Source organism: Gavialis gangeticus, unplaced genomic scaffold (genome assembly GCF_001723915.1).
Source record: "Gavialis gangeticus isolate Ggan-Ray unplaced genomic scaffold, GavGan_comp1, whole genome shotgun sequence".
In the NCBI taxonomy this organism is placed as follows: Eukaryota; Metazoa; Chordata; order Crocodylia; family Gavialidae; genus Gavialis; species Gavialis gangeticus.
Genome location: NW_017729031.1, coordinates 48,889,506 through 48,905,515, shown reverse-complemented (window position 1 = coordinate 48,905,515; position 16,010 = coordinate 48,889,506). Strand labels below are relative to the sequence as shown.

General features: G+C 41.0%; 1 protein-coding gene across 4 annotated transcripts in view; it reads right to left on the bottom strand.

Annotated features, from left to right (window-relative positions):
- CSRNP3 (cysteine and serine rich nuclear protein 3) overlaps nt 1–16,010 on the bottom strand; it is a 213,784-nt gene that overhangs the window by 86,738 nt on the left and 111,036 nt on the right. For 2 of the 4 annotated variants that reach the window (XM_019522739.1, XM_019522743.1), the window contains exon 1: nt 938–1,166. The exons of the other annotated variants lie outside the window; for them this stretch is intronic. The gene's annotated coding sequence lies outside the window, so the exon portion shown is untranslated. Of the gene's footprint in view, nt 1–937; nt 1,167–16,010 lie in introns of those variants that run through there. 4 annotated transcript variants of the gene reach the window in all.

Here is a 16,010-nt window from a genome sequence, read left to right as displayed (position 1 = left end):
CCATTTACACACAGCATCCTACCTATTAAAGGATTCAACTTCCCTATGCTGAATTACTCATTAAAAATGAGTAATTCAGTTTCTTTCAGTAATTGTCGGTTTATGGTCTTGTGCCTTTAGAAGTGTTTGAGCAACGAGAAAAACACTGATGTCAAATCATTCAGGAACAGAAAGTTTGAATAAAGCTGACAGAGTCAATGTCTATACCACTAATGTAATAGGAAATTCAATATCTACACTATGTATTAAGGCAATCATAGGCCACTAGGATCTTTGGACCTATTTTTATAAACAAAAAAGTGTATGTAATTAAATTAACTATAAGATTTAGTAACTGAAATGAATACCTTCTTCTTGAAAAATACAATAAAACATACTATGTTGTAATAATATTGTCAAAATGAGCTGAGTGCACAGTTTCATAATGAATCATTTGTGTGTACATATAGTTTTAAAAGCACCATTTCCCAAATACAACACGAAAAACATAATGAAAAATAAAAGGGCATTTGCTATTGATATGAATATATTTTTTTAAATGGAAAAGAACTAGCAGAGATGCCACATGTTTCTCATCCAAAAAATATTGAGTTTATAGATGCATTAGAATAATAGACTATTGCTACTAAATATTTGATTCTATTTCCATGTTGGCAAAGTGATCCATTTTAGTCTTCATTTTATTTCTGACTATTCTGTTTTTTATGGATAAATGAAGTTTTTGATTGCAGGGTAATAATAGCAAAAACATATGTACAACAAATCTGATTACAGTACTTACACAATTCATTTAGCTAGGCTTCAAATGGATATGCATCATTCAAACTCCTCCTTACCAAATGCAAAAAATGGTTTTTATTTTTAAAGAGCATATATACCTAAATACCGAACAAATTCAAAACAGTTCAGTGAGTGAATAAGCTGTAAAACAACTGACCTGTTCAAATTGGTGTTTTTCCAATCCATGCACCCTTTTTATTAATTAGGAACCGAAACAGATTGATCATCATTTTATAACGTGTGACATATTCCCTGTCTTCCTAGTTCCAACGGAATCTTCTTAAATTTCCCAGCACTGTGTTTTATTGCTGGTACCATATGCTTTATTGTTCAGCGACAAGAGCTTCACTCTGCACAAAGACTCATTACCTACTGCTTGCTGAGCAGCTTCAGTCTCACTGAGGCTGTCTATGTGATCACATGGGAGTTTTGTCTGAGAAAGCCAGGCATGCCACTGATTTCACTGTCTATGGATATTTTTATCAGCTGAGGTCTACTATAAGGATGTAATAACAAATTATAAATTTAACTCATTAAGGACAGACAAATAATGGAAATCCCTTCACAACTCCTTTTCTCCCTCTTTTCAGAAAAGCTTTCCTTAGGAACTGAAAAAAGTTTAAAGAAACAAACAATATTTTTTGTGGGAAGTAGTGATAACCTGAACTGTCTGTGTTATTTCTCAAAACACGTACATTTATATTAATGTTCCGAGGAGGTCATATTTTGCCTACATACCTATGCTCCCAGGATTTATCCACACATACAGGACGATGATAATTTCTCCAGAAAACAGACACCTTCATTTTATCACTGTATCATCAGTCAAGGGCGCACAACTAGTCTTACTGATTTTAATTAAAGTGTGCAGGCATCTAAGGATTGCTCAGCTGAGCAAAGTTCACAGGATCAGGGCTTGAATCTACATGATAAATTATACTCATTGATGGAGCCTTGAATCTACTTTTTATAAAGCTGCTGATATTCAGTTATTGCATTTTGCTTATAAAATTCCTTTATATTTAATTACCCTCACCCTTTCATATGTGTGGGGGGGATAATTATATTTTTTTAAAATCATGAAAGTACCTGCATGAAAAAGATGCACGTTAATGACTATCACTAACATTATTACCACCAATGATTTATTTCAGATAATTCTGAAGCAGCTTACTTCCTACCTCAGGAAGCATGCACAAAACATTCTTAGTTTGCGTAATTAAAAATTTTAACATAGTGTTGCTCACAATAACTGAACACCTTTCTTTTCCTCGGAAGACATATACCTCATAAATAATTATTTATAATATCTGCAGTGCAAAGGTACAGGTTTTCTATGAAAATAGTTAATTATCTCTAGAATTATTTATAGCGTTTTGAAAATATAAATGGCAAACGGGAACACTGTTTACTCATTAATATTCTACAAATGGAAAATACCTACTTGTTATTCCTTTCAACATCTTCCTCATTAGAATAATTGACAGCTTGTTGCTATTGAATGGATTGATCCTGCTTCCATTGAAGTAATTTTTAACATTGACTTCAAAGGGAGCAGGATCAGGCTCTGCTGCATGAACACAGAGAACCATGGGCCTGATTCTGATGCCAGAGAAATCAATGGCAAAGCTCTCACTACTGCCCCGGCATCAGGATTAGGCCCATGATACTAAACACAGGCCTACAATAATGCAACCAGAAGGCAGTCTCTGAACTGTAAAGAAAACGCAGATCGGACGAGAATACAATAAGTTGGCTATTTCATTCAGGAAACAGCAGCCACACAGAAATGTTATCAGCATTTGCAAAACAGGAGTATGCACTTGACACACAAATGTAAAATTAGCCTGTATATGAGAAAAAATACCCACAATGAAAGCAGGTTTGTCTGGTGATACAGTTCCTGCAGATTCTAAACCTTTATTTAAATGCCACCATTTTGATATGATCACACCAAAGTAACTGAAGACACTGACTGAGCAGATGGCTCATGGCTAAGGACCTTCTACAGCTCTTAAGCAGGAAACACAATAACCATATACATTAATAAGGAGAAATAGAGACAGCCTAGACAAGTTGCTAACGAACAGCTGGTTTAGCCACAGCTCTACATATTTTCCCCTGCTAATACTATTGATGATGTCATGATCTAGTGTAGAGAGAAATAAACAAAAGGCAGACATTTTTGCTGCAGCAGCAGTGAGAAAACAGCAGAATAAAATGTTTAGCAGATGGAGGAGAACAAAAATTGGAAAGGAAAAAGAATGTGTTTGTCACGTTTTCTGGGTGGCATTATATACAATGAAACATAAAAGGGAAAGAAAGACTAACAGGAGACTAGAGTAATAATGATTCAGAAACATACACAGCTAACTGGTTACCAGGAAAATGTTACTTGTGTAAAAAGACAACAGCAGCAAGTCTTGCTACCACACAAAATATATATCATCAGTCGAGCAATCCAACCCTGCAAACAATCTTTTATCCTTCCATGCTGGAAGCTGGGATTTCTGAAAAGGTTACATTACAATAAGGATGCTAAAAATTCGCCCTCCCACAGCAAAACCTCAGAGGAGACTAAGAGGCAGAAAGTCACCAGAAGAATCCCCATGTAGAGCTTATGCCAAACCCTCTCTTGGGGAAGCTGCATTTGTGCTCCCATAAACAGAGACCCACACAGGTTTCCACAAGAGATTAAAGCCCAAGTCTCTCTTGTCACATTGTGGCAGCAAAACTCCAATGGAGTGACTGATGCTGCCAGGACTCTAAGGCCAGGCACAGACATTACACTTTTACTGGTATAAGTGACTGGAAATCGGTCTATACCTGTAACAGAGCAGAAGTTCAGCATGCGCAGGTTCGCTTAAAAATGGTGGAATCGGGTCTAAGTTTTGCTCCCCTCAACTAAAAGGCAAATGTGTCTTCTATTCATAACTGATTTAAACTATGCTGCCTACAGAAAGCTGCACTGATTTCGTCTCAGACTTTTTGAATGTCTGTACCTAGCCTTACTGACCTTGACCGAATGTAACGTTCTTAAAGAAGTCCCATGTCACAAGAAACTCAGAAAAGTATACATAGGGTGACTATAATAATTTGAGGGAAATCTGGGATTGAGGGGGGGCCAGTGCATGCGCACACAATCCCCCCCAACACTGTGGCTCAGGGGCAGAGCTGGGCAGGGCAGCAAGGCACATCCCCCCTGCCATACACACACACCCATGACTCTGTGGCTCCTCCCCACCTACCCCAACTCTACTGCATGAGCACGTGCTCACAGCCCAGCTGAGCCAGGAGCTGGGCACATGAGGGTGGGTTTGTGCCAATTCAGGACTTTTGCTTCAGTTTTCTCCAATGGTTGGGTCGCTGATACAGCCTCCAAAAACCAGGACTGTCCTGGCCAATCTGAGCCATACGGTCATCCTAAGTATACAGGTCCAAGCCTGTCCTGGAAAATACCTGTGAGATTAAGGAAACAGTGATATGCCTCTAACTGGCCCTCCATTCACCTAGGGCTGGTTATTTAGACTCTGCCATCCTCCCTCATTTATCTTAATCTTATAGACCACAGTCTGCAGAAGCTGTGGGAATCAAGGGGATAGCAGTGGCTCAGCCTAGTCATACCCCATTTTCTGCATGCCTGGTCTGGAGGAGCCCCTGTTTTCTTTTGGTCACAAAAGCACATTTTGGCCCCTTGTTTTAACTACATCAGTGCTGAATTAAAGGCCTGTGGTAAAACATACCTAACAGGGCTACCACCATCTGTCAAATACTTCATTTGCCTTGGAACAGCAACTCTTCAGAAGAGCACTGTGACTGCACAGAAGCTGCAGCAAAGCTTGTCAGTACAGAGCTTTGTGTATGTATATGAGTCATGGAGTGTGAATAGTTACAAAGGTTTGGACTCAAAGGAATTATTTCCTTCATGGGAGAGAAATAATGAGCTGCTGACTGTTTTACCCCATTGTAGCTTATTTTAATATGTATACTTTTAAACAGGAATTATATAGCAAAGGCATAGCACATCTTATAACTCAGAACATTACTTCCAGGATTCTCAAAATCAGCCGTGTATCAAAACCAAACTATTTCCACATCTCATACTATTAAATCCTTTGTTTGATATTCTACCCAAGCTGTCATTCAGCATTACCCTGCAGCCCAGTCAGGTGACTCACATGCCAATCAAAGCAACCTCTGGATTGGTGTTGATCAACCTTGTTAAACAAAAAGAAGCAATTTGCAGCTCAGTGGGGCTTTATTCTAAGGGTTGGATCCTGCAGCCTCTCCTATAATAATGGAAAATCCCAAATGTACCAGAAATAGCACAATCCACATTGTGGGAAGCAGAAAAGCTGCACAGCTGAAGCCTCTGTAAAAGCATATTAGACAATGTCAGCAATCCAGGATTTGTGTAATGGGTCCAGACACACCTTCACTGGACCAAGACCTCTCCTGCACAGCATGGTCAATTGGCCATAGTTGCTTCAAACTATGTCCTCAGGTTTCAAGTTCAGGAGTGGGAAAACAAGCTGCTTTTCCCAGTACATATGTAGCCTACCCATGCAAAAAGCTCTTATAACAGGCTTTCAGTGGGAGAGAATGAAGAATCCTACCCAAAATCTTAGCATTTTAAAGAAAGTTCTGTCACTAGAAAAAATGGTGCCAGAAGACACTGTGCCTAATTATCTAACTTCTTCATCAGAAGTGGTTATCCATGCTATTGGGCTTTGGTGGTGTTAAAGTTTAAAACAGTGGTACTCAACCTTTTTAGTTGGCAGACTGAATAGCAGTGCCTGATCCCTCTACGCACCAATCTGGTGGGGCCCCATCCAGCCTTGCAGAGCAGGGGGGGGAGCAGCCTGGCCCCAACCCAGCCATGTAGTGTAAGGGGGCTTGGGCTGGCCCCAACCTAGCCCTGTGCAGGGGGAGGGGAGGGGAGGGGCAATGACCTGGCCCCAACCTGGCCAGACAGAGGGAAGAGGGCATAGCCCAGCCCTGTGTCAGGGGTGTGGAGGGGACATGGCCCAGCCTCAAACCACCCATGAAAGGGGAGGGGTAATGGCCTGGTCCCAACCTGGCCAGATGGAGGGAAGGGGACATGGCCTGGCCCCATAGTAGGGGAAAGGGGCATGGCCTGGCCCCAAGCTGGTGGCCCGGAGGGAAAGGGTCTCATAGCCCAGCTCAGTCCCATCCCGCAGGGCTAGGAATTGTGGCAGCAGGGAGGGGTGACGCTTCTGCCCCTGCTCCCCCACCACCAGATTTCTCACCCCATGAGAAGCCTTGTGGGCTGGATTCCAAGGCTCTGCAGACCACTGGAAGTTGAGCTCCCCTGATTTAAAGGGTTTTTAAATTCTTTATAAAGTATTCTTGTCCATATCAGATGTAATTTACTTTAAGAAATGCATGTAGCTTTGTAATTTTGTTTCACTTTTTCCTAGATTCACACACTTGTGAATAATGGCTCCTTAAAGAATGTCACAGGATGTTAAGTATTCCATTCAAACTAGTGGTGTTTAGTGGACATTATGGCTCTGCAAAAGGAATGAAGTTATTTGTATTCTTATATTATACTATACTGATCACTCTTATAATATTTTTCATTAACCAACTACTACTACAGTTTGAAATTAGGAGCTATGAGATAAATGGAGGAGAAAAACAAAATAAATGTTTGAAGATTACATTTTGAATTTTATTTTTACTTTTAGAAACTTGACAATAAAGTACTTTCCTATACCTATGTTGTCCTTTTGTATTTGTCACAACCCAACTTTTAGTGGAAGCCAGGAATATTGATTTTGTTTACTTCTTTGTTTTGTTTGTGCATCAGCATAATTGATGAAAATACTATTTGTTACTTAAAGACTTCCAGAGGGGCAACAAGGAGTAAAAGGGATATCATATATTCTGGTATAACTGCCAAAAATGGACACTGTCGTAGTACAGTCCTTCTGCGACTTTGTAATTAAGGCCAGGGTTTAGGGGAACCCTGTGAGAGTATTTCAGTACTATAGATTAGGCCAGATTTATCCCTGTGCCAATGTTAGCACCTGCATGGGGGCAGTGAAGTTAGCTTACAACTCTCAGGGCCTTGTTACACATTGCACTTTGAGCTGCTCAAATGTTGATTGATGTTAGTGCCAGCATGAGTTTGGAGCAGTCACACCTTAAAGCTAAACACCTTCTCTGACTGCCCCCTGCCCCCATATGCACAGCTGCAACTTGCCACTACAGGGCTGGTGAGCAGGGGCCTGACTGGAAGCTACAGCTGTGAGTTGCTTCTACAGGGCTTCTGTCCCTGATCCAGGTGTGGGGGGTATGAGGGATAGACTGGGGGAAACAGAGGGACAAGAAGCTGGGAGGGAGAGAGTTAATGGGATGGGGCAGGATAATGAAATGGGAGGTGGAAAGGGAAAGAGGGTAGGGGAAAAGGTAGTGAAATGAAGGAAGACAGCCACTGAAGGAAAAAATAAGAAACAAAAAAATGTAACAAGAAATAAAGAGGAAATAAATGAAAGAAGGTCTCATGTTTTAATACATTAGGATTTTGGATTGGAGTCTGGGGGTTCTAGTCATGCTTCCTGGGGTGACTGGGAGGTGGGAGTGGTAAGGGAAGGGCCTTTTGGGGGAGCTACTGTTCCTGCCTTGGGAAGGAAACCCCAGCTCATGAGAACCCAATCTGGTACCCTAGTTTGTTTCCTACCAACCCCACTAAACTTCACTCCTGTACCCACCCATGACCTAAAACCTGGCTAGCTGGCACGTGATCAGTAGGCTGCTTGCACAGGCTTGCACCCCTGGAGGTGGGAAGATCATACATCCAGGGGCAGGAGGGGGAGTTGTTTGGTGCCAGAAGCATCCTCTGGACAGTAGAGTTCAGGGGGTGGAAAGTTTGCCCACACAGAACAGAAGGGTCGGGGAGGGAACACTGCATCCTGGGATGCTAAAGAACTGCAAGTTGGGTGGCTTATTGGTGGGGAGTGGCCACATATTAATGGAACACAAGCTGGGTAACATGGATTAGAGATAAACCTGCCCTGGAGTGGCATAACTTTAAACCACCTAAGCTAGGGACAGAAATTACATATAAACTAGTAAAAGTGATTGGAAACCGGTTCAAATCTGTAACACAACAAAAGATCAGTGCACATAAACTTCTTTCAAAATGGCTGTAACTGGTTTAAGGTAAATCTGGATGGAGGTAGTATTAGACTTAACTGATTTAGTTTAAATCAAATTATTGAAATTCTGTCCCAGTTCCCCTCCAGATTCAAGTTAACTCACAGTCCCCCATAATCCCCAGATGCTTTGCACCTCCCCCACAAGGCCCCCCCTTGCAGGGTGGGTGAGTTAGCCTTGGCTCAAGCTGCCTGCTCCATCCAAACAGGGAGGTGTGCTCTAGCGCCCTCCGACTTCCGGTCTGAGATACTGCAGGCATGTGGCTGCATTTCGGGAATCAAAAGTGTATATGAGTTTACTTGCTTATTGGTTCAATCTACACAACTTCAGCTGATCTGCAAAGACTGAATTGATTCAGCCTCGGGCTTTTTGACTGTCTGTACTTATCCCTAAAGTGTCCTTAAAACTCGTTTCAGATGTATGGGCAAGCTAGGGATTAAAGACTCCAGGAGCTGCTTAAAATTAATGTTCAGTCAGGCCCTCATAGTCAAAGTTGCCAAAAGGTGGTTTGTGCCTGGCGTGGGTTAACTTTGTATGCCTGCTGCAGTTTCTCCTAAGGGTTATTGCAGTGGTACAGAATTGCTGGGAAACAGAACTGCCCTAGTCATTTATTTATGTGCTCTTGATATTCCCTTGATATGTCCTCAGAGCTATTTAGTTCTGCAGGTAGCATGAAGCCAGCAGAACTGCCCTTGAGGCTTTTGTAAAGGGGATATTTAAAAGGTTCAGGGCTTGTTGTCCCTTTATAACTGCTATTTGGTACAAAGGGGCCGCAACACAAGACAGCATTCTCTGGGATTTGTTTTTTATTGTACTGAGATCTACCAAAAAGCAAACTGTCTCAAAAAGAGAGTCTCTAAATTTACGACTGAGTCCTCCCTCATCTACCATGAGAAGCACTGCAGACGATTCTGGAATTGTTTGTTAACTTGCTCAATGACAGAAAAGTGATTAATAATAGGTGCAAAAAGCAATATTTCTGTAAGGCTATCAATTAATAAACATTAAAACATTAAGAAAACATTAAGAAATGGTATGTACTAATACATGGTTCCCCTGTTTTTTTTAAAGTCAGACTCCTGATGAGAAGGGTTTTTATTGTATTTATATGTCAAAAAGGTTTTACTATTTTTACCTTAAATCAATTAAGGTATCATAAATTACTTGCTGTTTCAGATAATAATATGAATTACTTCAAAGGAAGATCAACCTACAGCTATAATGTAACCGGAAAAAAAAGAGGTTTATTCATCTCTGATCACTACACAATCAACTGAACAGATTATCTACCTCAAAGTAAGTAAATCAAGCTTAAAGGAAACAAAAAAGTTGTAGTGCCACAATGTCCCTCAGTTGCAAGGACAGCTATATAGAAGCCAGGGCTTCTATTTAGAAAAAGATTTTTTTAAAAATAGGGATTGCCTGACCCATCACTGGATCTACTTTGTAAGTCATCTCCTGCTAGTTTCCATGACAGCTCAGACATCACAGCATGATACATGCTGGGGAGTCATTCAGGGCAATGCACAGCAGGGATGGACATTGAGGGAATAAAAATAAGAAATATAAAGGCAGGTTTTAGTTAACAATATACTAACAGCCTCCTCTTAGCCCAGCTACTTAGCACACACAGTTGCCAAGTACCATCTCTGTCAAATTACCCCTCAAAACCTACAAATCCTTCTAATACAGATTTCCTCTTTCCATAATCTCTCTTTCTTGAGTTATAGACTTATATTTTATCTTGTTTGGATTACACTGTTACTCCTCTAGGAAGAGACCATGGATACAACTAGAATTTTTAAAGTACTAAAGTCTATTTTTGATTCTATAGCACTTCAGTTCACAAGATTTTCACTAATGGACCTTCCTTATTTCCCTTTTTTCAGATTTTTCTTCTCTCCATTTCTTTGTTTATTTGTGTGACTAGCTTTTCTAGGTCATTGTTTCCATTTTTGGAATCAGGCCCATTTGCTCTGTCACTGACCCTTATTCACACTAATTTTTTTGGTTGCTTGCTTCCCTCTGTTTCTGGCATCAGCAGGCACACTGTAACCATTGCCAACATTATAACATCATGAAATAGCAGAAGAAAGAAACCTTTTTAAATTTTTGAGTGGTGAGAGACTTCTTCCATTGAAAAATAAAGCATAATCACTATTCTTTGGAATTTGTACAAGTACAGAAACCTAGGGAGATATAAGATAATATTCATAGAGGCAAATGTAATTACAAAAATAGACTTAATTTTACACAGCGGATCAATATTTTACTGAGGTGTTCTAGTGATAATGCAAAAAAAAAAATTCTAATGCCCTTTGGTAAAAAACATATACAACTAACATGTAGAGGTGCTATTTTTACAAGTAAGAAAATAGTTCATTTTGAAAATAGTTAGCTTTAAATTAATTGCTTTATGTTTCTTTAGGATTCCTGGGTTTTACTGGAAATGAATTGGCTATAATAATCCACTTACCCCTGTTATTGTATGTCCCACATACCATGTTAAATGTAGAGAATGAAAGTTTAAAAGACTACTACTTTTATTTATACTTTCAGGGCTTTTTAATGTTCTTTAGCTCTTCGTTGTTTCCAGTACCTTCTAAGAGGCCTGAAACCTGATTTTCCCTTAATAATGCTGGCCAGATAGAAATGGAAAAAATTGATTTTCCCCCATGTGTTTCCAACAGAGCTTGAAATTAACACAAGTTTTTATTTACTTCCTTGTTTGTGCACCAGCACCATCAATAATGTCAGCATAGCTCTGAGAAGTTTATTACTTATATTGAGTTCTCTCTACTAACAGACCACAAAACATTGCCCGTTATTTTTTTTCTGTACTCAGTGACTAGAGTTTGAGTATTGATATTAGAAAGAGTTTCCTAAGACATCCTAAAATCTGGTTGTGCTTCTGCTTTCTCTGAAGCAAGCAGTAAAGCATCTATTAACTGTAGAATCATGCCATGTATTGTTAGAATCTAAAATACATTTCACAGAACATTGTACTAGCTTTATAGTAAATAAAAATTTGAGTATAGACCAGTGGTTTTCAACCTTTTTTTCATTTGTCGACCCCTAAAAATACGACTAGAAGCGCAGACCTCTTTGAATTGTAAGTGTGGGTATTCACATTAGGGCTGTGTGAAGCTTTGGTCCCTGATTTGATTTGACAGAGATTCAGCCCGATTCGCTGGTCAAATCTCCAAATCTGAAGCAAATCAGAGGACCCTTCAATCTCTCCGAATCAAATCGGAACCCTCCACATTGATTTGGAGAGATTCAGAAAGATTTGGCAATTGGGACATAGACACAGCTTTAAAAGTTTTTCTACATACCTCAAGGTACCTGGAGGCTTGTGAACGCTGCAATGTTGGGGTGGATGCACACATGGCAGCAGACCCAGAAGTGGACCAGATAGATGCTTTATCGCTTGCTTCCAGTCCACTTCTGGGTCTCCCAAAGAGTGCACTGGGCCTCCCCCACGCCCCCCTGGCTTGGCGACTGGTGTCTCCTGGGTCTGGGGGGGGGCACCCAGGGTCCTCCCTACAGCCAATCATTGTGCTGGGGGGCACATGGGGGGGCGTCCTGCGCACTAACCGGTGGACTCGGAAGTGGACCAGAAGTAGGTGGTCCACTTTCAGGTTCACCACCAAGCATGTGGAGGGCCCCCCTGCACTCCAGTGGGATTCTCCATCTGCCCCAGCATCGCAGTATTCACAAGCCGTGCTGGTACCTTGATGTATGTAGAAAAAACATTTAAAGTTGTGTCTATGGCCAAATTGCTAATTCTCTGAATTAGCATCGAATCTTCATATTTGGATTCAGCCAAATTGAATCAGGGACAATGATCCGAATCAATGAATTGAATCACTGTTCCTGATTCCAGCCAAATCTGAATCCGAATCGAATAGGGCCCACTTCGCACACCCCTGATTCACAGACGTTTGATTGTTTATAGTCATATTTCACGGACCCCTTAAACATAGTCTGTGAACCCCCGGGGATCTGTGGACCACAGGTTAAAAAACACTGGTACAGACAGATTTACAGCATGTCTTGACTAACGTGTTGTCATAAATATTAATGAAAGGCTGCTTTGAGTATGGCTACCTTTTACTCAGGTGTATTTAAGGTAGCAACAGAAGAAAGTGTTCAAAAGAAAAGTATTTCAAGTTTGGACATAATCTGGAATAGAAACAGAGGATTCTTCCCCATATAAAAAGAGATGTGACTAGCAAGTTGAAATAGCCTTGCCTAGGTTAGTGAGCGAATGCAGAATTTTAGAATTGACTTGTGCTGCCAACCAATGATTGAAGTGGGTACTGATTTACTGTGTGGTCCATAGTTAGCAACTGGAGTCTGCAGTCACATTATGAATTGTCTTTCATTGTTCAGTCAATGCAGATCGTTGTTTGTGGCTTACTTCTTTTTGTGGGATCAACAATCAGGTGTTTGTTTCCATTATTCTACAATGCGTTCTAATGTTCCCCACTATTGAATGAAGATACTTTAACAGCTGCAACTTGATACCACAATGGCTTGCAAAATTTCAGCCATATCTTCAGTAAGTCCTGGACGTCCTCATGGCTTAGTAAAAATCAAGTTGGCCATGATTTGGCTGTATTCACTAGCTGTGTATGTGTGTAGTGATGATTTTTTTCATGACAATAACCTGTATGTTTAGAGATTTGGTTTGTTTGCTGTCCACAACACTGACACCCATATTCAGCTATGATAGTTACTTCTGACACATGCACATTGAACCCAATGATGTACTTGTGTGTTTTCAAAGGAGGATAGTTCTTTCTTTTATTTGTTCATGTCTTTTCCCAGGTGAGTATTAAAAGTTATATTTCTATGCAAAGTTACAAGGGTATGGGTTTTGTTCATGTGAACATTCAAAAGATGATATTTTTTCAATTTTGTGGCCTGGAGTTAAACAGAAGTACAGTATTTGATGATATGTGATGCCTTGAGCAGTAACCTATACCTCCATGTTATTTTGTAGGCAACAGGTAAATATACAGGTGCCATTCTGGTTCTTTTAGATTCTGTGGGAAGCCCGTGTGACTGGCAAATGAAAGAAGCTAGTAATAGCAATTCCAGTGCATCTTCAACTGTCCTTGTTTCTTTGGCATGTTGGCCTCAAGGATGGGAGAACATGGGTTAGTGAAATCCTCTCGATTAACTAGTAAATTATTGAAAACTGTGATAGCTTGCAGAAAAATTTGATGGTTTCCCACAACTGAGGAATTTATATCCCCCTGTACAAGTTTTTGGGGAGCCTTCTGCTGAATGTATGGTAATCAATTGGCCTGCCAATCATGTTCATCCCTTTGTCCTCAAGTTTTACAGATATTCAGGATAAATACCATCTTGATCTTTAAGGTATGAGGAAGGTGTGAGGTGACAACATTGTCTCTTACTAACGACTTATTGTCTTAGCCAGATTAGCTGCTCCATGTTTATGGAGGAGAGCTCAGGCTTTGAAAATGTAATGAGTGAAATCAAGGTCCTCTGCTGTCTCATTTGTTCTTTTTAGACAGAGTTCAATGACTTTACCTATGTCTGGGTCATCTATATTCACATCATTTTTTAAAAGAGTGTCTGTCTCTGGATGCCAACAAAGAGTACAAACATGGAAATAACTTCAGGGAATGCGTTTCAAAGCAGCTTTGATAAGAGCTGGTCACAGTTTTCTGGGATCAGTTTGAGAACAATGTATCTCATCTTCAACTTTTACAATATATAAAACCCAGTTCTCATGTGGAAATTCCGGAGCAGTTTTAGAATTGATTCAATCAGTAGGATTTCAAAGCTGGCATACAAAGTAGAGGCACCGTTTTGCTAAAAATAAAGTTTTCAAGTACAGGCAACCCCTGCTTAGCACCCTTAATTGGTTCCTGAAAAAACAAACATTAAGTGGAATAGCATTAAGCAAAACCAAAATTAATTAAGGGCAAAATTAATTGCTGAACACAGAGCACAAAGTTTTTGATGAACCAAGACAGCAACACAAACAAATTGGCGCTAAATTGCCCAATGAGGCTGTGCGCTGCCGATGCGTTGTGCTGCCAGTGTGCATTACCTGCTGCCAGCTGTATGATGCCTGTGAGCATTATAATGAAACCCGCTGAGTGCTAAATGGAATTGGGTATTAGTAAAACAAGCGTTATAGTGGAATAGTGCTAAGCGAAACAGCGTTAAGTGGGGGTTGCCTGTACTGTCCTTGGAGCTTGCCCAGGAATGCTACTATTAGTAATGCGGACCTCAACCACTGAAAAACTGGAGGCTTGCAAACATTCATTATGGTCAACTGTCCTGTTTGTACTACAGCAATAGGTATGTCCTTCGGGTTAGACTCCTTCAGAACTGAGACATCTTTAAGACCATGCCTGATATACATGATAGCTGCATCCAGATGAGCATGACCATTTTTTCCCTTGGGGACAAGTAACAGTGGCACAACTTATGCCACTGCTATTTATCCCCAGGAATGCCTGTGTCATGCATGCTCTGGCACATGGCAGGTTACCCAAGGTGGGGTAGGGGAGGCTGGGTCCAGCAACTGTGCTGGCTCCAGCAGCCTTACCTGGGGTTCTGGGGCTTCCTGGGGCTGCAGCCATGGCAGGAAGCCTGACTGGCAGCTGGAGTGCGGCTCTGGCCAGCGTGCACTACCACCATGTGTGCTGCTCCCACTTTGTTTTGGTGTGGGTTTTATTGACACCAGGATCTCCTGGGGTCAACCCCCCATGCTGCAAGATAGCAGTTCAGGGAATCCCTTTCAGTCTTCTCTTCTCCGGACTAACTAAGCCCAGTTCCTTCAGCCACTCCTCCAAAGTCATGTGCCCCAGCCTCCTGATAATTTTGTTGCCCTTCTCTGGACTCTCTTCAGCTAGGTCCCAGCAGCCATGGGGCACAGCTGCAATCTCCAAGCCCGGTGGATGCCTGAAACCTCCAGGCCTGGGGAACCACAGTAGTCACACTGGCAATAAGGCATAATGGGAACTGATGCATGAACCCAGAGTCATGCCTCCTGCCATGTATGTGTGGCATTGCAGGGGGCACAGTTGTGTGATTGCACATTAGATATCATTGCATCTTAGCTGCAAATGTAGAGGGGCACCTAGCAACTGAAGGTGTAGGCATCTGAAAAGGAAATGTTTTATTTCAACTAATAATGTCTTCTATGATATTAATTAAAAATATTTTTTCATATCATTTCCCATTTGAAACTAAAAAGGTATGCTATACCTGAAAGGCAGGGAAGTATCTTATATAAGGGCAAAAGGAGGTTGTCCAAGGTCACAAAACAAATGCATGGTAGAACTGGAAATACAACATTGTGGCACTGACTTCCAGGTCCTGTTATGGACATACCCCTATTCCTACTTGAAACCATCAGGAAGATTTTATCACCCTCTCATGGCTTCAGGGATACAAACCCCAAGCTCCTCTAACAAGGTAGTTGAAGATTCCTCTGACAAAAGGGTTCCTCTGGGTGACAGAGGGTAAATTCAGTGAAACAGAGAAATTGAGATCGGTAATGCTAATGTTTTAAAAACCAGTCGTTGCATTTAGTTCAGCTGGCCTGAGAAAGTGCCATTTGGCCTCTAATAGCTGTTATAAAAGGTTCATGCTTGGTTAATAGTGGCAAGCCTATTTCATCAAGCAATGTTAATAAATTGGATCTACTTCTAGAACCAAAATACAGACAATGCCATAATAAGTAAGATAATGCCTTTGAAACACAGTCAGAAAAGTCACCAATCGCATTTTAAAATGTAGTAATAATTGACTTCAGATTTCAAAAAGGTACTGAAGCAAACCCCCCCCCCAAAGTCTTTTCCGCTGTACAAGAGAAGCATATAGTGTTCTGGTGTACAAGAATCTGTGCTTTACAAATATGTGAAGACAGAGAAGTCTTCACATATTTGGGTATTTGATCCATGTTGGGTAATCCCAACACGGATTAAAGGGAGCAGGAGGGCGCAAAAGCCCCCATGGCTCACCAAAAGCATCTTGGAATGTCCCCTAGCTAAAAGGGA